The sequence below is a fragment of the Podarcis gaigeae genome (assembly GCF_964106915.1).
Source record: "Podarcis gaigeae genome assembly, chromosome: 6".
Taxonomy (NCBI): domain Eukaryota; kingdom Metazoa; phylum Chordata; class Lepidosauria; order Squamata; family Lacertidae; genus Podarcis; species Podarcis gaigeae.
In genome coordinates, this window is record NC_139682.1 from 61,948,836 (window position 1) to 61,973,507 (window position 24,672).

General features: G+C 41.4%; 1 protein-coding gene and 1 long non-coding RNA gene across 5 annotated transcripts in view; one reads left to right on the plus strand and one right to left on the minus strand.

Annotated features, from left to right (window-relative positions):
- Positions 1 to 10,220, minus strand: part of LOC310846498 — a 63,869-nt gene extending 53,649 nt beyond the window's left edge. The window contains exons 1-5 of one of the 4 annotated variants that reach the window (XR_014565349.1): positions 10,002 to 10,128; positions 9,275 to 9,342; positions 7,528 to 7,636; positions 3,667 to 3,823; positions 11 to 140 (exon numbers count right to left, since the gene is read on the minus strand). This is a non-coding gene — a long non-coding RNA (uncharacterized lncRNA). Of the gene's footprint in view, positions 1 to 10; positions 141 to 3,666; positions 3,824 to 7,527; positions 7,637 to 9,274; positions 9,343 to 10,001 lie in introns of all 4 variants that reach the window. The other 3 variants (XR_014565346.1, XR_014565348.1, XR_014565347.1) reach the window with 3 other exon arrangements.
- The window catches only part of PDE4B (phosphodiesterase 4B), a 256,742-nt gene continuing 242,237 nt past the window's right edge, over positions 10,168 to 24,672 (plus strand). Inside the window, exon 1 of the mRNA XM_083742993.1 lies at positions 10,168 to 10,467. The gene's annotated coding sequence lies outside the window, so the exon portion shown is untranslated. The remainder of the gene's footprint in view (positions 10,468 to 24,672) is intronic.

Sequence of the window (24,672 nt, forward strand, 5' to 3'; positions counted from 1 at the left end):
TGGCACAGACCTGTTGTCCATTTGTGTTGCAGCAGAATAACATGGATGCTCTTCTGGAATTCGTTGCCATCAAAAGTATTTCAATATAGGAGTGAAATCCAAGCCAGAATTTGAAGCACTTCTCAGTTTCAAATATTTGCCTTAAAAATGAAATAATTCTAATTGTAATGAAAAATTGAACAATACCTTATTTACAAGCAAGTAGCATTAACAACAGGTTTAGTGCTGTCAGTTAGCGATGAAAGGATCTGTTGATTTTGGTTACCTCAGTTTCTCCAGTCTAAAATCTAATTCTCCACATTTCTGCAGCAATTTGTGATTTATTTATTTATTAAAAAATCTTCCCCTCATAAAGACATTTTGCATGCAATTTTAACCAATGTACAGATTTGTGCAGGGAATTTGTATGTCATTTTGACTAATATATTTCTTTTTACACACACTTCCCCTGATATGTGCATAATTCTAAACACTGTTTGTATGAGAACTGTATCGTGAAATTTGGAAATGTGAATTTTGAAGGATAGCTGTGCTTTGGTTCACATATTTCAGAAAGTGTGAATTTGATAGATTCACCTTTGAATGTGAACTGAATCAAATTTCTTCCGCATCCTTAGTTGTTTACTTATGGAGTTCAGTGGAACTTATTTTCAGGTAAATGTGTATAGGACTGAGATGTTGAAAATATTGACATTTTTCACAGGTACTTCCCATACTCCTGACTGGTTGCACTGTAACTACATCCCAGTAATATAAAATGGAGTCCTATAAATAAGAAACAAGTAGATTGCAGACAAATGTGATGCCCTTAGTATCATTACAGTATCTTTGATAATTAACAGGTGATTGAATACGTATCAGTTTTTAAGAGGACAATCCAAAAATAAGCTAAATGTTTCTACATATTAATGGGAGCCCCTCAGAATGCAGTTGTATATAGGTTTGTAAAGAAATTTATCTAGAGGAACTAGACAGTGATGCCCTTTATACCCTCTGCTCTTTGCTACTGTCATTTATCCGTAAAGGTACCCCTGACCGTTAGGTCCAGTCACAGACGACTCTGGGGTTGCGCGCTCATCTCGCTCTATAGGCCGAGGGAGCCGGTGTTTGTTCACGTACAGCTTCCAGGTCATGTGGCTAGCATGACTAAGCCGCTTCTGGCGAACCAGAGTAGCACACAGAAACGCCGTTTATTTTCCCGCTGGAGTGGTACCTATTTATCTACATGCACTTTGACGTGCTTTCGAATTGCTAGGTGGGCAGGAGCTGGGACCGAACAACGGGAGCTCACCCCATTGCGGGGATTCGAACTGCAGACCTTCTGATCATTTAACCTTGGGCTATAGCAATAACAGAAAGCATACACATTCATAGGATCCAATATGGCTCTTTGGATACTAATATAATCCCTGTGTCTCACTCCCAGAAATCTTATAAATAAGTCATAAGGTTATTATCTAGTTACAGCGAAATATCAGGCTATAAAATAAATTATAAGATAGCACAGTGGCTACATTATAATGTTTTGAATGAAAATTTAAAAGATGTTCAAGGGATAACCAAAATACCATGGAGAAATGAACATAGAATTAAATATTTGGGAATATGAGTTACAAATAAATTGGAAGATAGAGTAAAGAATGATTGATTGATTGATTGATTGATTACTATTGCTATTTCATGAGTAGGAGAAAGAACTGGAATTTTGGAATTTCTTCTCTCTCTCATGGTATGGGAGAAAATCTACTGTAAAATAAATATCCTGCCCATAAGTTTGTTTATTATACTCCTAAACATTCCATTAGTTGCTCCATCTGAAATACTGTCAAAATGGCGGAGACTGAAAGTTTTATATGAAACCAAACACACACACACACACACACACACACACACACACACACGAGGTAGCTGCCAACGTTCCATTAAAAACCAAGCAGCAGAGGTAAGGCAGTACCTAGCATAATAACATAATAACATAAAGTTATTAAAAAACAAAATTGGCAGGCAAGCCGCACCTACAATATACTGTCGGCCCTGGACATTGCCCAGACCTAGAGGATATATAACTGCCCAATCACAGCCATACTAAATTCCTGGGTTTTTCTGCTGTTTTCTAAAAGCAACAGCTCTATCGCAGAGAGGAAAAAAGGTGTCTAAAATAACTAGATTTTGGACAGCTTGTGTGAGTCTATCAGTTAATGCTATGGTTGCAAGCAGGTGAGAAAGGAACAAAATGTTCTCTTCTCTGAGGAGTCACTCAACAATTCATAGCACCCTCCATAAACTATAGTTATCAGGATTCTTTGGGATAAGGCATGACTGCTGAAGAGTGCTCTAGATCTATGGAGGAAGAGGGAAAAGAATGAATTGACCTCATGCTTCTTACAGTTTATAAGGGTATCCAGAAAGCGGATGGGAGTTAGGGCTAGCAAAACAAATCCTATGATATTAAAAAAACTTGTCCTTCTTACATTTCGGAAGTAGCAAATCTTTCATTTTCACTATTTTATGCACTTTTAATCAGTTATATCCTAGCACGGGGTGGTTCCATGTCAAAGCACTCTTGAAGCCCACTTGGTATGAAAAGTTGGACCACCCTAACTAGTATATGAAAGTTATACCCTGGCTGGAGAAGTACCTTGCAAAATTCAGAGAAGTGACAATTTAGAAAAATGGCTTCAATTGGCAGAGTTTCAGAAAATGGAAATTAAGTATTTTACCATATGTGGTGGGATTGTAGTAAAATCAAAAAAATATGGGAAATGATATACAATGAGTTGAAGAAAATGTTCCAATTGACATTTGTAAAAAAGCCTGAAGTGTTTTTGTTAGGGATTGTAGGAAAAGACCTGCCAAGGAAATTGAAAAACATCTTCATGTACGCGACAACGGCAGCAAGAGTCTTAATAGCACGAGGATGGAAGAACGAAGAAATCCCGACCAAAGAACTGTGGCAAGAGAAACTGATGGACTGTGCGGAATTGGCAAAATTGAGACACAAACTACGTGATAAGGACAACTGTGACTTTAAAGAATGGGAACCTTTTACAAAGTACTTAAAGAAACAACAAAATGAACTGGACTCCTTGGCAGGTTTTGAATAAACATACACAAACTTTTTATTGGTAACATATAGATAGATAAATTAAGGATCTTTACAATTTTATAATATGCAGAGAATAACATGTGCTGAAAAACCAGAGAGAGGAGCTGAGGGAAGTCTGGGGTGGGTTGGGAAGGTTGGGCTTTTTTTTCTCGGGGAGGGGGGAATGGGGGGAAATGAAGATTATGTGTTTTTGATAAATTGCTATGTTGAAATTCTTAATAAAAAATATTCAAAAAAGAAAAAAAGAAAATGTAAATTAAGTAGGTTTGCTTTTAAATGCATACAGAATTGAAAATTCTCCCCCATACCTACTTGCGGTAAAGCGGGATGTTTCAGGAGAGAAGAATGGAGAAGAGGAAGAACTCTTCCCATGCAAAGGGGCGGGGGGCAGCTGGGTACACTTGTCTCAGGCCTCGGAAGGCTAAGCTAATAGGGGGACCCTGATAGGGACTGGCTGTTTTTTTGTTTTGAGTTTATAACTTCATTCTAACAAAATTCCCACCCTGGGCCTCAGACAAGCTCTGCATGGGCCTGCTTCCCATCAGTCTCCAGAGATGTACCTTACCCCACTGTCATTCACAGGAAAACCTCTCTTCTGAAGAAGCCTGAACAGCAGGAAAGGCTCTTGCCTGAGGCCACCTGGACTTCTGAAGAGGAACACTCTGTGCATGGATTAGGGATACACTGCAAAGATTCTGCTGTAGGACCCCACTTGTACTGAAAAACAGAGCCCGTCTTAATATGCTCCTTTCAGTCATTTACTTCTAAATAAAAATCCTTTTTATTTAGACATGCAGTTTGAATCACAACATCTGAGACAATCCAAGTTTTAGGTTTCTACAAACAGCATAACAAAGAAGTTCTGGGCTAGGTTTGTACTACAAAGGAATTACCATCAATAAAACTATAAATATTCAGGTCTGTTCACATTAAAGAAAATGCATTGGCGGTGAAGAAAGCACAGCCTGTGTTGCATGATTTTTTTTTTCATGTTGCCAAAATAAATACCGTATTTTTCGCCCTATAGGACGCACTTTTTCCCCTCCAAAAATGAAAGGGAAATGTGTGTGCGTCCTATGGGGCGAATGCAGGCTTTCGCTGAAGCCTGGGGAGCGAGAGGGGTCGGTGCGCACCAACCCCTCTTGCTCACCAGGCTTCGCGCACCTCTCCGCAAGCAGCTGGGAGCCCAGCGCTGGGCTCCCGCTGCTTGCGGAGAGTTGCCTGCATACTGAAGCCTGCCCGCACTGAGCTCAGCGTGTCCAGGCTTCGCGGACCTCTCCGCAAGCAGCGGGAGCCAGTGCTGGGCTTCCATGGCTTGCAGAGAGCTGCCTGTTTGGGGGCTGGGGTCGGGGGAAGCTCGGGCTTCCCCCACCCCAGCCCCGAGCCTGGGGAAAAAAATAATAATTCCCCCCCCTTTATTTCCCCCCCAAAAAACTAGGTGCGCCTTATGGGACGGTGCGTCCTATAGGGCGAAAAATACGGTAATTAAAACTAGGCCTGAAATGCAACATTCAGCTTCCAGTTTTAATTTCCAGCTTCTGCAGTTGAACTTGATGTTGAATTGTGTGCGTCTATCAATTTGCAGAACAATACTTTTTTTACCCCTAAATCCTCTTTTGATCAGATTTCCTTATTTTATTTTAAACTATTTATCTGATGTAGGGCACATAGCAAAGACAATGCAAAGCCCTTCGGTCACTGCATTTTCTGTCACTTGATATGAAATTAATTTCATGTCGATATTTTAAAAACAAGTTTAAAAGGGGGAAGGAGTAACAGTTCCAGAGCCCAGCACCAAGGACGAGGCCACATCCTCATAATACATTTTAAGCATGTGATGTCTCACAGTCCCACAAAGAATCTTAGTAACTGTAGTTTACTCCCCAAAGAACTCTAATTTCCAGCAACCTTAACAAACTACACAGTTTAGGATGCTTGAGGGGCCAAGCCATGCGCCTAAAATGTATTGCATGGACATAGCCTGGGACTCAGACCTCTGCCAATGATACCTCTCCTCTTCTCCAAATTCAGAAGTCCTTTTTTTGTTTGTCCACCCCTCTGCAATTGGAGGGCCTTTTTTAGTAGTAAAGCAGCATGCCTGTTTGCAGAAGCAATTAAGATCCCTATTCTACAAGACTGGGTTTTTTCCCCACATGATTAATCATTCCAGCTTTAATAACACTTCCTACCAACTCTTTGAGAATATCAGCACACATGTGGGTGGCAGAAACGCAGTGGATATTACATTGATTAAAGTCACACACAAAAAACTACTGAGTAATAGAATTTTTCTGAGCACCTATATACCAGGATCAGTGATATTCAATTTCCCCCCATAAATGATCCAGTAATAGGAAAGGGTAGTAAGATATCTCCAAGTTGTTCAGAGTCAAAAATTACTTAACTACATAGCTTGCTGTTTGTTCTTACATTCACTAAAAATACTGAATCCCACTCTATATGTGGAGACTTCACCTTAGCATTGCTCACAGGCTTTAAGCTCTTCTTCGTGGCTAAGAACTTGCTTTTGTATAATTATGGAAGCTGGGATTGTCAGAATGGAGGATTTTGCCCCTGGTACCAAATTCTGTGGTGGAATATATATACAGTCCTCCAATTCTAATGGGTGCAGTCTACTTAGGGACACAGACACACACACACACACACACAGAGAGAGAGAGAGAGATAAAATCCTGTTTGCAAAACTGCTACAAAATACTACATCAACTGAAATTCTGAGATTAGAGAGCCCATTACTTAAACAAAAAAAAATCATCCCTAATGCCTATTTACCAATATATAAGCACATTTCCCCCATAAACAACACTAATTGACACTAACCCAAATGAGCACAAAATGCTCTCTGTAGCATGACTTCCTGGATTGTAATGATGATTCAAGCTTGTTTGTTTATTCACTAATGTGCATAATCTGAAAATCCACAGCAGGGTTCCTAATTAATATGGGAGAATTAGCAAGAGTCTGCTTTGTAGCTTCCAATTAAACTTCTGCAGAGGCAGAAGAGGTGTTTTGTGCCCTGATGACAAGTTGCTTCTGTGGCATTGCCATCACCCTACCTGCTTTGTGTTTTTTTAATCTACGACAGTTCACATCGACATAATTGCTTCAGTCTTCATCAGAATATTTCATGTCATATTAATTATGCATTTATTTATTTTTTAATGAATGCAGGACCTGCTACTTTAATTATTTTTCAAGCATCACTGTCCTGGCCTGCCCACCATCTTCATTCCCCAATACTGACCAGCACTTTATTGTTGAGCATGCCCAGCCACCCAACCATGGGTGTAAATATATATATTAAAGAGAGACCTCTTCCCACTGCCACCTGGTAAGCAGAGTGGGAGCAAAGTCACCAGTGTTGCAGTGGGGAAAGTAGCAGCAGGAACACAGCAGTATGGGGCAGGGGGGCAGCGGACACTTGGACCAAGGCTCCTTCAGACTTGGTAGCATCATCTGTTCTTTTCAGAGTGGTGTAGCCTGAGCAAATGTAGGCTATGATGGATGTTCCATCAGTGTGCAAAAAGGATGGTAGCTTTTTGCTCTTGTTGGCAAGTGATTGCTCTGAGAGTATCCACAGGAGCAATGTTTTAAAATAATTTCCCAAAGAACATTTTATTCTCTTTATTCAGGATACTAGCAGCCTCAAACCCAGCATTACTCAGAATTCTAAGGTGGGAAAATCAGTGCATTTTTAAAAATCAGTGGTTAAAGTTGGTGCAATTTTTAAGTTTCAGTCCACCACCTTGATTCAAAATGGTGTCCAATTGTATCAAAACATAGACGAAACCCTGCTTCTTGACTTTAGGAATCGTTATGCATGATTTCGTTATGATATCTTAAGAGCTGCAGAAATGCAGAGCAAAAAAATGAACAGCTTTCAAAAATGAATAGCAGATTCTGAGATCCCTCTTCATTCTAGCAATTATGGACTTCTTTCTTATACAGGCGGTGACCATTTTGCACAGGGGTTCCATTCCTGCCCTGTGTGTTTCGGCGAAGTGTACATAAGCTTTCCCTGTTCAGCCCCACCCCTGTTTTCGGGCAACTTCCGGATCAGCAACAAGAAGTGTGTGACTGTGCATCAATTTTGGACGCATGTAAAATGGTCGCTATCAGACTACTATAGGAAGTTAAATTTGACTTCTGTGGGGTGGGTTTGATGAATATGAGAGGGTATATTAACTACAATTTTTCTCTTCATGTGTGTAGGTTAAAGAGGGTTTTAAAATCTCATCCTTGGCAGCAAAATAGAAGCTTTGGGAATTAGGCTGCAAAACCTGCCTTTTGAGCAAGTCCAGCTAACGAAGTAAGCTGGCTTCCCCCTTCTTATCTCACTTAACAAAAAAACAAAAACAAAAAACAATTTGTAACGTAAGTTTAAAATATGATTTACTTACTTGATAGTCTTGCATTGGTTCACAGCAAAGGCAGCAGTAAAAGCTATACAGGCAAAATACTTATATTTTGAGCCTGGAGCTGAAGCAAGCAGTGACATGTCTGCTTTAACTGTTGGTTGAAAAAGAGAGCAAAGAGAGAGAGAGAGGGCAACAGGAAGGAGAAGGATTTGTATCTCTTGTTTCTTCCTGCCATATAAATATGCTTAAAGTGGCTTACAGCAGAAATGCAAATCAATACATCATTACAGTATCAAATATAAGTAAATCAATAAATAACTCAAGTTAAATAAATAACACTTAAAATCATCATAAAACAAACTGTCCTTCAGTTAAAACATATCAATTAATAACAAATATAATGATCATCCTAATGTAATCTCATGACAACTATAATATATCTAACAGCCACTGCATGGCAGTACTAAACCAAATTGTACAAAATTAACAAATTTTCATAGGGGCTAAAAGAACTGTGCTCATAGTTCCTAGAAGCTTGATCATATATTGTAAAATAAATAGCAATTAATACTACTATGCTATAAGGTGCATAAGAACTTAAAGTGGTAAAAAAATTCATAGCATGTTTCACAGCAGTTTGATTGCATAAACTGCTAAAAACAACAACACCTCTTCATCAGTCTTCGCTGGGAGGCACTCTTCTGTCAACAACAAACAGATGGCTTTGATCACCTTTGCTTAGGACTCTCACCACAGTTTCCCATTAAAGACATCAGATAATCCCCAATCCACCTCTCAGATGGAGAATTCTGTATTTGTAATTATTCCTCTATATTCCATGGACAGGCCCTTTAGGATTTTTTCCCCTGTGAATAGCACTTGAAAGTTGCAATCATATTGTCTTTCAGTGAAGTAGGTCCTTGTAGAATCTCATGCCTTGCTTCACTGACATCATAGCATGCTCAGTCCACAGACCTCGCAACATTTTTGCCACAGTGGTTTAACAATCAATCCCTCTTCCCAGGGAACCCTGGGAATTATAACTCTCTGAGGGGAATAGGAGTGTCCAAACAACCCTCAGCACCCCTAACAAACAACAGTTCCTAGGAAGCATTTAAAGTGGTATGGTACTGCTTTCAATGTATACTGTGGCTGGATTCTGAGACAATGGATGAGGAAGCTGACAAGCAGTTCCATCACCCAGATTTGTTGTAAGTCTGGAAGCTGGCTGAAGGTGGACTGAGGTTGGTGGGGCAGTACCCTGTTTCCCCCACTGAACCAGCCTTTATCAATGCTTACCCACCACTGTTGCTACCAGTGGCCACCAACTCTTGCTCCCACAGGCAGTGCTGCAGCCACAGAACTGCCAGTGATTCACCCACTCACCCTGAATGGGCTTACTTGATGGCACCAGAGCTTTTGCGATGGGTGCCAAGGGCTCACTCAGCTCCAGTCTGCACAAGCCATGTTTTGGGTGATATAACATGGCATACCCTGGCCTCCACCCTCAAAACACTACAAGGTAATCCCGTCCAGGATAGGCTGAGTAACTGGCAACTGCAGCACTACTAAGGAGCAGAACTGGGGGTGGTAGTGCCTGATGGAGGCCTAGGTCAGCATGTGTGGTGGCCACCACTGGCCCTATGCAGAGGGCCTGCTCAAGCCTTGCCAGTTGTGCAAACAGCCCCTCTTCTTCCCTTGTGGAAATGGTTTATAGAAGTAGTATTCTTGGAGGAGTGGAAGGAGATTGGACCTATCAGTTTTATGGTCAAATGCTGCTTTGCCTTACCTCTTTTATTGCTAGCTGGAATACATGTTCATTCAGTTTCTGTCTCATATCAGTATAAATCCGGAGAACTGTAGTCACATGAAGGGACAAAGAATATCCAGTTAAGAATTGTTGCATACTGTACAAAACTGTGGGGCTTCTAAGGCGAGATAAGGAAATCAATCTGGTTTCAAACCTTTAGTACATACCATATGTGCATGTAAAACATTTTGTGTGTGGCAAGAAACAACTGTGCAAATGTGTGCTATGTAAAATACTGTACTATGTAAAGCAAATACAGGCTATTCCAGGTTTGGGCAAGACCACCTCCTTGTAGGAAATTGCAGGTGGAAATGGGTAATGTTCAAATAATGATGGTGTGCAAATTTTATGAGAAAAACACAGGAATGTCATGTGCAGTGAAGTATCAGTTTGGGCAAATATGGCCACAGACAAACACTTCTTATTTGAGAAACTTCTAAACAGCTTGTAAGGACGAGTACTGAAGTCTGACAAAGCGGTGCAGACCACTTTGCGATATATATAACATCCCGTGTAGGCCGCATTTTATGACTTCCCTTGCCTGACGGCTAGTACGCCCCTTGCTCATTGAAGAAGGGGTAGAAGATCATTTGTGCCCCCACGGATCTCTGAAGCTAATCTTTCAGCCTCCTGCCTGAGATTTAATATTTCCCTCCCCCACCCCTTCCTCCCAGAGCAACGCGAGCTCTCTGCCGTCCCCACTGACCAGGGCGCAACTGGTGTTTGCGTGTTTGGAGAGGGTCTGTCAGCGCCTGGAGCTGCCTGGCTGAGCAGAGCAGCCTCGACAAGTGGTGTCCCGCCCCCTCCCCTCCTTCACACACACACCAACTGTGTTACGCTGCCGTTCAGCGCGCTGCTTTGGGCAGCCTGGCAGAGCTCTAAGGCAGCCTTAGGTGCCGCTGTTGCCGCTGCTGCTCACGAAGAGGCGCCGCAGAGGAGAGACCGAGGCGGCTGCTGCTGCTGCTGGGCGCTGCTGGGGGAGCATCAGGTGGAGGAGCAACAACGAGCGCTAGTCGGGAGGCGCAGAAAAGAAAGCGCCTTTTCGCCTCTCCGGCGGAAGCAGCGAGGGAGCCTCGTTTCGGGGCGCGCGGGGCGGGCAGGCGGAGAGGGAGCGCGCGCCGCCGCCGCCGCCGCTGCCACTGCCGCCTCCGCTAGGAAGGATAGCGGCAAAGGTAAGATACTTCGGGGCGGGGGGGGGGGGGAGGCAAGTAGCCAAGGGACGCCGAGATGGTGCAGCAACGTTTTCGGCCCCTCAGCCCTTACCCAAAAAACCCGTGGGTACTGGCGTGGGTTGTTTACCTAGGCGGTGTGGGGAGGTGTGCAGCACACTCGCTTCCCCGTCAGAGGGGTACCAAAAGATGACCGGGATGGCGGTGGGGAGACGGGCGGAGGAGGCATTTAGGGTTTTTTAAAATATAAAAATAGTATTAAAATTAGTTTAAACCACCCAAAGGGAGACCAAAATGCCTCCCCGCCTGCTTGCCGACGGTGTTCTGGCTTCTGGAACGTGCAGCACATATGCAAGGCTCTCTGGCTCGCGCTGGCGAGGACAAACTCCTGGCGCCTTTTCGCCGCCAGAGCACCCACAGAAAGAACAGCGCCGGTGAACTTCGGGGTGCCAAGGTGCCTGTCGAGGAGACTTCTAGGGGGCGACAGCTTAAGACTAGCCTGCCTCTTCCCTGTGCTGACAGCTGAGGCGAAGCACCCGGCCGTTGGAGGTTGGGGGGCGGGCGGGTGATCCTCTGAACTTGCACCAAACAATCTCTGGAACAAAAACTCTGCCCAAACCGTGCAGTGAGTGTGTGGTATCATAACTGAGGGTTAGCTGTTCAGTGGAAAGCAGGGCAATTTGCACTGTTTTGCTTATAGCTGCGCTGTGATTATTTCCTTGCTTTTCTTTTTGACCTACTTTCTGGGGGGGTGGCTGGGTGGGGGGGATGGATAAATGGGTTGCAGAACTGTGGGAGATATTTGAATGGTTGTGACAACACTAGTTCATGCCTTCTACTTACGGTTGTATCCCTTAGTCTGCTTTTGATCTTTAATATGATGCATCAAGGAATATTGGTTTTACCTTAGCATACTCGTTCACCGGTGATATACATACATGGTGGATGTGTTCAGGTTACACTCGCATCTCTTTGGCCATAATGTTTACACATTATACAGTAGATCTAATTAGGACTGCATCATTTCTGAATTTTACTGCTGCATTTATATAATATTGAGACATGTGAAAAAAATGGGTATCCTCACTAATAAGCAAAGTGTGTGTGTGCATGCTTCATCCATTTTTTTCCTTTTGAAAAGTATTTTCGGTTATTAATCCTTAAGTTCTCAGCTCTTTCTAACCTGTTGCTATCACATTCATAAGATTTGTAATGGAATGGCAGGACACTGGCCCACACATTTTGGTATTTTTGCCTTCTATCATATATTATGTTTAGAAAAACAAAATGAATCAGTCTAAGTTTATCTCTGTTCAAGATTTTTTCTTGTAATAACAATAATTGTGTGGTCCATTTTCCTTGCTTTATTTTACATCTTCTTATATAAGTTAATGTTTTTCTTTTATGTAGTGCGATGTGGAGGGACTTGTGGGTATAGGAAGACCTAGAGAACTGTCCCTCCGTTTTTGATTTACATATTGTTTGGAGGACATATTTGTGTTTTTAGGAGGTTAGTTCACAGTGAGGGTAACAGGTGGCATGGAATTGATGGAGCATTGTATGTATTTCCTGAACAAGAAAAAGAGAGCAATCAATTCGGTTGCTGTGCAGGGACACTCATGGAGGGTCCCATAAAGTAACTGCTTTGAAGATTAAGCATAAGATTTACAGAAAAAGCTAGTGAATGCTGAATTAGAAGGTTGTATTATTTCATGTTCATTGTCAGCAGTTGTATATATTTCAAGGTGTCATTATCTATATGGAAGAAGAAAATCCTTTTACTGGAACTATACTATTTAGGAGCCAATATACCTAATACGTTGGTTGGGTAACAGTGGGTTTTTAAACCATATGCACTATTAAGAAATCTTTTTTTAAAAAAATATATTTTTATTTTCCAATATATTTTTTTAAAATAACAACATTTTCCCATTCATCTTAACACCAAATTCATCTTGTTTGACTTCCCGCCACCCCCCCCCCCGGTTTCCAATTTTTTTCATTTCTTTCCCTTGCATATAATTACTTTCCCAATTAATTTTCGCTTCTTCATATTTAAGTAAAATATCAAATTAGTTCATAAATGCTACGCCAATCCTGCTAATGTTTTGACATATTTACAGTGTTGTTTAACATAGTCTATAATTTTCTTCCAATCTCTCTCGAATTTCTTCTTGTCTTGGTGTCTGATTTTCATGGTAAGTTTTTCATTTCGGCATAGTCCATCATCTTAATTATCGATTCTTCCTTTGTTGGTACACCCTCCTCTTTCCACTTTTGGGCAAATAGCATTCTAGCAGCCATTGTAGCATACATAAATAGTCTCTTTACATTCTTTGGTATTTCTTCCCCCGTTATTCCAAGCAAAAAGTCTTCCGGTTTTTTATGAAAAGTTTTCTTAAACATCTTTTTTAATTCATTATATATCATTTCCCAGAAGTCTTTTGCCTTTTTACAGGTCCACCACATATGCAAAAACGTACCTTCATTATCTTCACATTTCCAACATTAGAGGATCTTTTTACATTTTCGCAATCTTTACCGGGGGTCACATATCTAAAGAAATCAATACTGTACTTCATATTTAAATAATGTTGTTAGTTTTGGCTTTAGTTATACATGCAACTGAAAACAAAAAACAAAAATTCTCTCCCTTCCTCTTTCATTTTGTTACCTGCAAGATTTGTGTTATGTATATTTAGTTTGAAAGGGTAGTTAAGTATGTAGAAGCAGAAAATCACCCATTACATCTTAAGGGCAAATGTATTTGTTATTACAAGAACATTAATAACAATACTTTGCTATTTACATCTAACTCCTGCAAACACACTCAAGAGTTGCGTCTAACAAAGGAAAGATAAACATAACCATCAGATAAAGTTAAAAATATTACAAATTAAAAGTTATTGCAGGCCAAAACTTTTTTATCTGATGCTATATACTAATATTTACTTGATCAACTTTGTGCATAATATATCTGCATAACAGACCAGATACTGGGGACCAAGGTAATAATTCGAAGAATGCAAAGGAGAGAAAGAGTTCTTAGGGAGATCATGTTTTAGAAACAAAACAGCATATACACTTGCCAATGTTGTCCTTTAAATTAAGGCTATAGAATGTTGGGATGCTCTGACTTAAGGAGTTATGTCTTGCTTCTAGTGTGACCAGTGGGGTGTCATGACTGGATGATCTCTCAATTGGAAATATTTCTAAGTCTGAAAGGTAGTATCTACGTTTAAAATGCTTTTCTATCAGTTATTCAAGTTCCTTTGTTGTGATGGGTGACCTGCCATTTCTGAAATGGGTGCAAAATTATGTAGTCTTTCCAATGCATTGCGTGTGGCAGTGACATCTGCCTTCTACAACATACAACGTTCTCTTGAATTTCTTGCCAGTCATTCTGCTTTTGAAAGCAACAATTTCTTCAAGATGAACACAGGTATTTCAATGACTGGATTCACAGTGATATGACCCTGGGTTGATGGCAGACATTTGGAGACTTGTGGAATGAAAGAAGGCTTTCTGTTAGCTTTTTCAAGGTATTGTGAAGTGGCTGGCAAGGGGTTTACTTAGGAGATAGTAGATTAAAAGTATGCCACCCAAGTCTTAGGGTGCTCCTTCTTAGTATCTTCTTCATCTTTACAGTCAGTGGCGTAGCGTGGGGGTGCAGGGGGGGCCGGCCGCACCGGGCGCAACATCTGGGGGTTAGGGTTAGGGGGCGCAAATTACTTGCCTTGCCCCGGGTGCTGACAACCCACGCTACGCCACTGTTTACAGTAGATGGATTGTTTGGATAGACAGATGCTTTGTGGCTTTTATGGATAATGGCATATTCAGAATACTTCTTTTTAATATTTGTGAGCACTTGATTTGTTTTTGGATGGCAGGAATCCCAGTTTCAGCAGATATGAATATCAGTGTATAGATATCTTGTTTTGTTTGGTGAGGAGAACCCTGATGAAAGACGTGTGTGCATTTTTTCAGTACAGTGGTACCTTGGATTACAAACCATAATCCGTTCTGGAGGTCCGGTTGTAAACCAAAACAGGTTGTAACCCAAGGTGCGCTTTCGCCAATGGGGCAAAACCAAAATTGGTTGTAATCCAAAAAAAGGAACACTTCCAGGTTTGACGTGGTTGTAATCCAAAACGGTTGTAATCCAAAGCGGTTGCAAACCAAGGTACCACTGTAGTGCTATTGCATAAAAAATTGATTCCTGGATAAACAGAACTGATACAGTTCCTGAATTGTCACACACTTTCCATGCCACTGGTCCATACTGCAAATATATACTTAGTGTATCATCTTCGTTGGCAAGTTCCTTAAAGATGGCTTGTTCCAGTTTGCCCATGGATAATATGGTGTTAAAAGGGAGCCACGTGGGTAGCATAGGTGGACCTTGTATGTCTAAGTGCTGTTTATCATTGAAAGTGAAGTTGTTGCTAAAGTGGTGCACCCTTTAGGGGGTTAATTAGAAGGTCTTCTGTTTAGAAAATCTTAAATGATTTTAATTCATCTCCATTTCATCAACCACTTTATGAAGATTTTATTGTTAGCTTCACTCTGCTTGGAAGCTATTCAGCATAGTTGTTTTTATGATAATCTACACAGCTAATAAAGTATACAAATATTATTTGTACACTTATGCCTATTTTCTTAAAATTTTAGCCAGATAATCTCAGGGTGAGCTCAGATACGTGTTTTTCATCTCTTGATTATTTGTATAATGTTAAACAGCCGTTTCAGGTCAAAGAACATGTGTTGAAGTTTCATATTTGCTGATGTTACCTCAAACACAATACAGTACTCTTTCAATGAGACCATTCACATATTCACCTAACACACACTGAGTGATGATGAGTGATATATATTAGTCCTCAGATTTTTTAGCATGGTGAGGGAAAAAAAGCTATGATAGCTGTAGGTTGTCCTGTTCAAGAATATGTTGGGTAAAATAAAACTTGTGCATAAAAATGGTAGCAGTGTAGCACACTGCTGCAAGAATTGGTTATCTGGATGAAAATTTTGTGGAAAAGTCATTTTCACTTGAAGATGATCTGAATTCTCTGGGTATATTGATTAGTACATTTTGTTATTGTATATTTTGTTCTTAAGGATTATCCACTGTACTGTAATCTAAAAAGCCCTTTACTTTTATTACTAGGGCTTTGAAGCAAACTCATATATATTAGGTTTTGGTGGGGGTTTTTTACAAAGGGGAAAAATTAATTCTGTTTTCCTCCTGATTTCTCCTTAGAAACTCCTTAGAAACTTGTGACTGAAAATCAAGCTGTTTTCTGATGTCAGGGGTACAAATTTTTGCAGGCAAATGGAGGCAACATGGCACTGAAATGAAACAGGGTGCATTTATGCCTTTTTAAATTCCAGCCTAAGATTACAACCCACTTTTACTTACCTGTCAATTACAGCCCAGTTAATGTAATGTTTATGAATGTGTATGCTTAGGGTTCAGGTAAAAGGCTGCATGGGAAGCTGCAATTAGCTGCAGTGTATAATGCAGTCAGAACACCTAATTCTAAATGTCTTTACCTGAAAGAAATCCTCAGTGGAACATAGTATTATCTGTGTGTCCTCAAGGCTTCAATTTAGGAATTAATTCAGTCCTTTGTATACCTTTTTACCTTTATTACACAGTCTTCTACCCAACTATCCCTCAGAATGCATATGTGGGAAGCACTCATTGATAGCATCCTCAAGTCACCATCTTCCTGCATGTGAAAAAGTTGTTGCTGGCATCCATGTGTCTCGAGAGACAATGGAATGTGCCTCTGGGGGTGAAGTCAAACCACTGCATTAGCAGCACTGAAATTACCCCCCCCCCCCCCCCGGGTGTAAACCTGGGAAGTGTGTATGGAGATCCTGGGCTGCCCAGATGACAAGACCTCCCTCTTGGCCTTGCAGACATGGTCCAAAGGAAAACAGAGCAATACTTTGGTACCAGCTGGGTTGCATGAGTTGCTGAAAGGAGGCGTACAAGGTGCCATCCAACTCTCTTAGGGACTATACTCTGGATTTGTGTAGGGTTTACTCCTTAGCCTTTTCTTTTCCTGTAGATATCCCGCAAGGCAGCAGAGGTTTAGGGTCAGAATTTTCCCCCTCTTAGATGGATTATCTTTCTAGGTTGATGAGGCCCATCTGCCCCTAACTTCCCTCTATAGCACCTGCAGAAACCATCTTTTTGACCATTGGACCCACTATTAGTCTCATCCTTCCATTCACCAAAGCCTGTCTTCACATGCAGGGGGAAGTCCCTAACAAACCAAGGGGCTGAGACCCATCAGCTATCCTCACCTGGCTAGTTGAAGCCGTTTCCCGGAATGTGACCACTGTCACATGCTGACAGCTTCTAGGAGCCACAGAGGAGAGCTGAATGCAGGGTAGGGACTGAAGTGGGCAAACTACACCAGAAGGAGCATGGTGTGTCCCCCACCAGAGGTACTACCCCTCACTTAACATCTGAGCAAAAAGGCTCTGAGTTATGAAATCTTATGTATATTTAGGAAAAGAACTATTAGTACCTATGCAACTGTTCTAAATCTGGCAATAGTCATGATGTGTAGGAGGGATATCATCCCACCATAGGCTGATTGTCATCATATTTAGAACATTTTCAGAAGGCTGCTGCTTCCCCCCCTGACACTTCCTTTTTTTGCAGTTAGACTGTCAGCACTGTTGCCCATTGTCTATCTAATATTTGAAAAGTGTGCTTTGATTTTCATTCCAGCTTTTTCCATTTGTACCCTAACATTTATACATCCTGTAACGTTTTAGCGTTATAAATGTAGTTCTGAAGTGGAATCGGTTCAGATGGGGTACAAGGCCAGCCCAAGGCATTCGGGTGCTTCAGCCACATTTCCATGTTCTTAAGCTGATCAGACTGGTAGCTGAATCTCACTTCTACAGTAGCAGTGGAACAGTGTTGAAGCTAGGGTTGAACACTAGCCATGAAACAACACTTGAGGACAGGAGGCTATTTAATTGGTCAAAAGGCAGGTTGTGCGGCATACACAGCTGTCTTCCAATCTCTCACTGCCACTCTCTGCCCCCTGCATCTGCTACCTCAGATCAGTGGCTAAGCCGCATGCTCCGCTACCGGGGTCGGAGAGCGGGTGGGGATGTGGCTGGCGCCCCCACAGGGGTGTGACGCACATCCTGGGGGCGTGTAGACAACCCACAAGGGCGCTGCCCGCAGGGGCATGGTGCGTGTTCTGGGGGCATGATGTGCCGACTGTGGGGGCATGGTGACCAGGTGTGTGTGTGGCGGCTGTCCGGGGGGGAGGGGCGCCGCAATGGCACCCTACCAGAATAGTGGTGCCAGGGGCGGTCCACTCCCTCTGCACCCCCATTCCTCCGCCAGTGCCTGAGATGGCTGCTTCACTCTGTCTAATGATAGGGACAGCCCTGGGTATTGTTGAACAGTTCGTTCGTTCCAAGTTCCACCACTACTGTGTCCCTGTACATGTCTGTAGTACAGCCTAAAGCTGCAGTGTTGGGCTGCTATAGATTAGTTCATACAGTATATTGTGTGCTATATTTGGTGTTCAGTTCTGCGTTGAAGGACCTCCCAAATGCTTTCTAGCTTCTGTTTTGCATTTAAAGCTTGAAATGAAATTGTTTCTTATTTGCACAAACAAAATTAATGAGGCACTTTTCTCTGATGCCATCAGATTTGTGTGTTTTCAGGAGACTGTGTGTCTCTTTGAAGACAAGACAATTTGACATGAGGTAAGCCATGCTACTTTTCTGGCTAGAGTACTGCAAACATCCGAATTAATTGGATATATCTCACAATTTGGATCCTATAGGTTGATGTAAGAAAATGAGCAAAAAATCACTTTTCATGCAGTATAGACATGGACCTTTAGAGGCATAGAGCATTTTCCAGAAGCAATTCAGTTAACTTGATTCATATTGGAATGGATATTTTTATTTTGAAATTGGTCCTTTGCAGATAACGAACCAGGGGTAGCCAACATGCCTGTTTTTGGACTTCAACTTGTATCAGCTGCAGCCAATGGTAAAGGATAAAAGGAGTTGTAGTCCAGCAACATCTGAAGGGCATCATGTTGACTATCTCTTTAATTAACAATACCGTCCATAGAAAGACTCAGAATTGTTAGAAAACACAGAAGAGAGATAGATTCACATATTTGTTTGCCTGTGTTGCAAATTATTACATGGTGATAAATACAGGCAAATATGGCACCAAATGGGAGTGGATTTATAGTCTATCCAGATCTTTCACTGCTGTTAAGCAAATCTCTGATTCTGCTGCAGTAGCTGAAGTGACTTCCTTTCATAAACAAGTTATGAAAACTACACAGGACAATGAAAGTAAGTTTCAAATAATGCACACTGGGGCAAAATAATAATTAAAAAATCCTAACGTTACAAATTCACTGATGGGACCTGAACTGATGGTGACTTATCTGGAAAGAGATCTTGGGTCAGTGGTGGAAAACTCAATGAAAATGTTGACCCAGCGTACAACAGCTATGAAAAACTCAAATTCCATGCTGGGAATCATTAAGAAAGGCACAGAAAGGAAAAACTCACAATATTGTACTTGTCAATGCCTTTATCTGTCGTGCAGTCACACGTGGGATATTGCACACCATTCTGGCCGCCTTATCTCAAAAAGGATATTGTTGAGATCAAGAAGATGCAGAAAAGAACAACCAACGTGATCATTGGGCTGTAGCAACTCCCTTATGAGGAAACATCCCAACTTGGGGGACTTTATAGTTTGATGTCATGCCCCTGCTGGAGGAATCCTCTTTGCAGAGTGACCTGAAGCTCCTAAAGACAAACATCATAGAGAAGTTGCCCATATCAAGGGACTTCAGAGATCTGGCAGGATCTGTCGCGCTTAGGGAACATGGCAGCCGAATCTTCTCCTCAAGGTACAGCCCCATCACAGTATCGGAGGTAGAAGCTGAGTGGACATGTGAGTCCTAGGGAGTGCAGGTTCCTGAAGGTGAAAGCTCAGTCAACCACTGGATGTTGGAGTGCCCACATAAGGAACAAGGACTCCTCAGAAGAAAATGAGATACTCATGAGTAAGGCAGTCCTCGTGAGCTGACCAAATCCTCAGGTGACTCCGATGTCCTGCAGCTGTGCTCTGGGTGGGACTCTGAAGGCTCAGGCTTAAGAGCCTTAGGTTTCAAGCACAGAATGTGAGAATTACATGTGTGCAGCCCTGACAAGTCATTGGACTCCCTGTGTTTGGGCCCCCATTTCTTGTGCTGTCTCTGCGCTTTTGACTACCTTTGAATTTGGTTCTGGTACTGTTGACACTCAGCTGCTTTTCCTGTGCAGCAGGGCATTTAAGAAAAAGTGAGTAACAGGGTCATGATAGATGTGCACAGAATTATTCATGGCAAAGTGAACTTTGACAGGAGGAGGTACAGTATTTGTCTAGACTAGAAATTGTTCAATGAAGCTGAATGCTAGAAGATTCAGGGCACACTTCTCCACACAGTACATACTTAAGCTGTGGACTTTAAAGGGGATTGGATGATTTCATGAAGGATAAAACTATCAATGATTTTGTCACAATGGCTATGTATTGCCACCAGAATAAGAGGCCACATGCCTTTGAATACCAGAAGAACAGCAGCAGAGGACTATTGCTGTTCCCTGCCTATGGGCTTCTCGTTGGCATCTAGTTGGAAACTTCAGGAAATGGGAAATTGGGATTAGATAGGCTTTTGGTCTAATTCAGCAGGTCTCTTTTATGTTTCTTGTAACAAACCCTATAAACAAGGAGGCAACGTCCTATTTTTATACCACCATCTTTGAAAATGCATTCACATAGAAACAAGGCTGAGGAAAAGTTGGGTAAGTCAGTTGCTTTCGGTGTTTTGGCATGGCCCTTTACTATCTAAATGTTCACTGCGGAACACACACAAGCACGGAGGAAGATGGTGTATTACTGCATATACAGTTAATGTATCCCATGACAGCAGAAAAGAAAATTATCTCCCCCTCATGTCAATTGAAAAGTAGAGCAAGAAGGTGAAGATACATTTCTTGGTGTCTTAATAAGTGATTACATTGTAGTCCCTTTTCTCCAGATATGAAATACATGTCTGTTTGAGGTTTGACCTGTAGCAGGTTTGGGTCCCCCTCTGGGGGGAAAATCTGCGCATAAATTGTCTTCAGCCTTAATGAGCAGTACAACCATGCTCTTTTTTTTGTATTGTAGTCTCATTTAGTAATGAGAAAAGTTGTGTGGAAACAGATCCTTTATTATATCTGCTGAATTGGTAATATACTTTGTAAGGTTAAAGTTTAAGTATTCAAAGGAGATGTCTCAAAAAGAACATCACAACATTTCCAAGTTTGTTTCCAAGCTGATTTAAAACAAATAAAAGTGATTAAATGAAGTTAGGACTATATGGAGAAGGGAGAGGGAAAGGATCTGGTATAATAATGTACAGGAATTTGAAAAGAACTGTTATCATTTAAGATAGCAAAATGTTTCTTTTTTTTTAAAAAAAAGAAGAAACTACTAAAATCAGCTACTGAGAAAAATGCTGGAAGAAATAAAAAGTGAAATTGCAAAATGGCATGTTTGTCTTTGATATGTGTGCATCTATAAGCAGTGTCCCACAAGAATGGGTTGGGTGGTGAAATGAATGGATTTAAAACAGGCCACAACATTGTTGAATAAACTACCAGCAGAGCCCTTATTGCCTATGTCCCTGAGGCTTGCCATGACTGCCCTGCCATTTGACCCCAGAGGCCATCTTACTTCTGAGCTGTTCCAGATTAAGCTGTCTTGCTTTTTGGTCAAGGAAGGGGGACCAGCTCGCCCACCTGTCACAGTACTTGTGCACCTGCCAGAGACGGGGCTTCTTTTGCTTGGCTTCCACCCCCCATCTCCAAACCAGAGCTCAAAACACAGCAAGAACCCCAACATAGATCCCACAACAACTCAATATAAACAATGAAAGAGGACATGATATCAAATGATATTTGAAGAAAATGTCTCATCCCTAGTCAGATGGATTTGAAAGAAAGAAGGAAAGGTGAATTTCATCACACCAGTAAAGTGGTTGTACCTACGTAACTTTTTCTTGTTGTTTCGACACCCACCACCACTAAGAAACTGCATTGGCAATTCAGTGAAATTGATTTAAGTGAAGCTCTCTTCTTGGCCGTAGGATATCTTGCCCACATCCCTGGAGTACTTCCCATTGTCATGATCCTTGCCATGATCTTAAGACAAAGTCAAAGCTTCAGTATCTCAGTCATGCCCAATCACTTTTGAGAGGCAGTAAACCAGTTGAGACTGAACCCAAGTCATTATTTCCCAAATTAATCACCAGTTACATAAGCAGGGGCTCAGGACTTCAACACGCCCATCAACTCAGGGGACAAAGAAGCCATAGCATCTCTCAGGTTTTAAATCATTTGATATGAGTCATTCTGCTAAGGTTCCAAGATGTCAATGTGCAGCAGTATGCCTTGCTATGCAGTACAAGAAGCAGCTATACTCAATGACCCACATCTTTTTGGGGGAAGAAAGCTGTGAAAAAAGAGAGAAAGAAAAACCCAGGCTTAGCAGCCAAAGCTACCTGCATTCCTAGCTTCCCAAGCCTCAGTCCAATATAGGACGAATATGTCCTTGAATGCCATCGCTACTAAATCCTATTGATGAGGCCATCATGACTGCCCTTACGCAAAAAGAACAGAAAACATTACCACCACCAGCAGCCTAGGAACAACCAAATAGCAATCACTATAATTGCATAGAAAAGTCATAGAAAAAGTTAACTCTTCCGCACTTCTTTTACCACTGAACATCTGAACTTGCTAGTTTTCCTTAAGTTGGTAAATAGCAGCTGGGAGTCGTGGTTTTTTTTTTAAAAAAGAATGTGACAATAAGGGGAAGGATTATAAATTTGTCTCCCAGTGCCATGGTGCCAATCCAGGCTGAACTTTTCAGAAGGCTATTTGCTAAAACTGAAAGAGACAATCTATTGTTGCATTTAATTTGACCCCGTACTGATGCGGGGGGTGTCTTTCCAGTTGAAATATAGTTAATCATTAGGCAGTTGATTAGTTTGGTCTGAATGCATTATGGATGTGCTTTATTGCTGTTGCGTCAGCATGGAAATCTCACATCTGAAAATGCATAGCATGTTACAAAAGAAACTGGAAGCAGCAGCATCCGTTCTCAACTGGATAACAATTTGCAAAGCACTTGTCAAGAATATGACAGACTGTACTGATAAAGAGCTATACGTGATGGCCATGTTTCTAAGGGTCCCTATAAATAGCAAAGAGCTGTGGGATATGAAAAGTATAAGTGGCGAAGCTATCCATTTCTGAACAAAATGTTTTAAGAGGCAATCGAACAAAGCAACTATGTAAAATGACACATAAACCAAGCACAGGGTGCACTGTAACAAAGACAGGTGAAGTAATTTTGCCAATTGAGTCAGAAAATTCCACAAGTCTCTCCCTGCTTCAATCCTTGGCAATAAAAATACAGCATTAAATTAAATACTATAACAGCCGACTGCTCTTTCTTGATACTCAAAATCAGCTGCATTACTCTGCCTTATTTATTTTTAAAGCATTTCTAAACTGCCTATATTTTTTAAAAAAATCTCTTTTAAGTGGTATGCACTATGTACCATATAAAACAAAACAAAAATGCAATTTGAAACCATATTAGACATCTATAAAAAACAAGTAAAACAGAGATTTGGGGGATTCAGGGACATAGTTTGGGGTCCAATCTTACAGCTCAGGGATAACTTGGACAAAAAGATCAGCTTTTAGAAGATGATTGCTGCTTCACATGGGAGGGACAATGGACAAATGCCTGGTTTGGAGTCATTGGCCTATGATATTCTGTAGGATGTGATTCCATGATCGAAATGATCTTACAGGCCTATAGAGAGGCTGGTGTTCTTTTAGTTCTGATAGTAGGGCCAGTCTTCTAAGATAATCCAAATCAGTAAAGTGTTTCTATAACGCTTACTGTTAGATAATCCTTTAATCCTTGGGATGTCAGCATGGCAAAAAGGCACGATTTGGGGGGGACACACCTCGGCGAAGCCTCTGAGCATCCCCCCCATTTGTTGTATTGTTAGGTGAGATGTAGTGAGGGTGGTTAGCTACCCCCCTCCAATACTACAGAATTGAATGAAGAAGCTGGGAGAACAATGCTTTCTCTCACAACTTTATGTGCTTTTCAAGGCTCAGATGGGCAACCTGAGCTGTTGAACAGAAAGCAGTTGAAGGAAAGGGGAGCGATCTTGTGGGATGGGGGAGGGGAAAATGGGAAGAGAGAAAGTAAGGAGCTTCAGAGTCAGATGAGAGTGAGTGAAAGGAGACAGCCCGCCATCGGCCATCAAAGTACAGGTCACATCTGTCTCCAGTGACAGAAATAATGGCTCTTGTGCTTTTTCAGCACTGCCATTGTGCAAAAACATGGATCTAAGGTACAGATCCTTAGGGACCTTGGTTGTTGTTGTTGTTATTATTAAAGAGATCCCTGCAAAACCACCATCAAATCATGGGCCACCTGGATATGCTCTGTGATTTTTTGGTGGTTTCACTGACATCCTATGTAAAAAAACCCCATGAAGATCCATAAGGATCCATGCCTAGAAAAATGTGATTTTTTTACTGCACACTCTACCAATGTGAATATTAATTTGATAGCTCTTTTTTTTAAAGACTGTAAAATTGTGCAAATTAAAGAGAATCAGTTTAAATCCTACTGGATCCATCTTTGAGGCAGTGTCTATATGTGCACACACAGATGGTTTCTGCCTGAGGGAGAAGTGACGGGGGGTTTCCACAACACCCCCTCAAAATTCCAAATGTGCTGATTGACCCAAATAGGTTGGTGACCCCTGCAGTTTATCCTATAGCTATACGAACATAATTATTCAGTTTGCATAACTGGAATATTTAAATTGTACTCTGCACAGTCTATGCTGGATTTGTTATTGAAAGCATCACTCAAAGTCTCTCTACATTTTCTCTCTCTTGTGGCTGTGAATGGCTCAATGGAAATGTCTTATGGCAGTTCTATATTTAAGAAAGTCTTTTAGATCATAGTTGTATGCTCACTTCTTTATAGACAACAGCATTTTCTCATAAAATAAAAAGAAGGCAACAACCAATTCACAATAAACAGCAATCTAAATTCAACAGAGT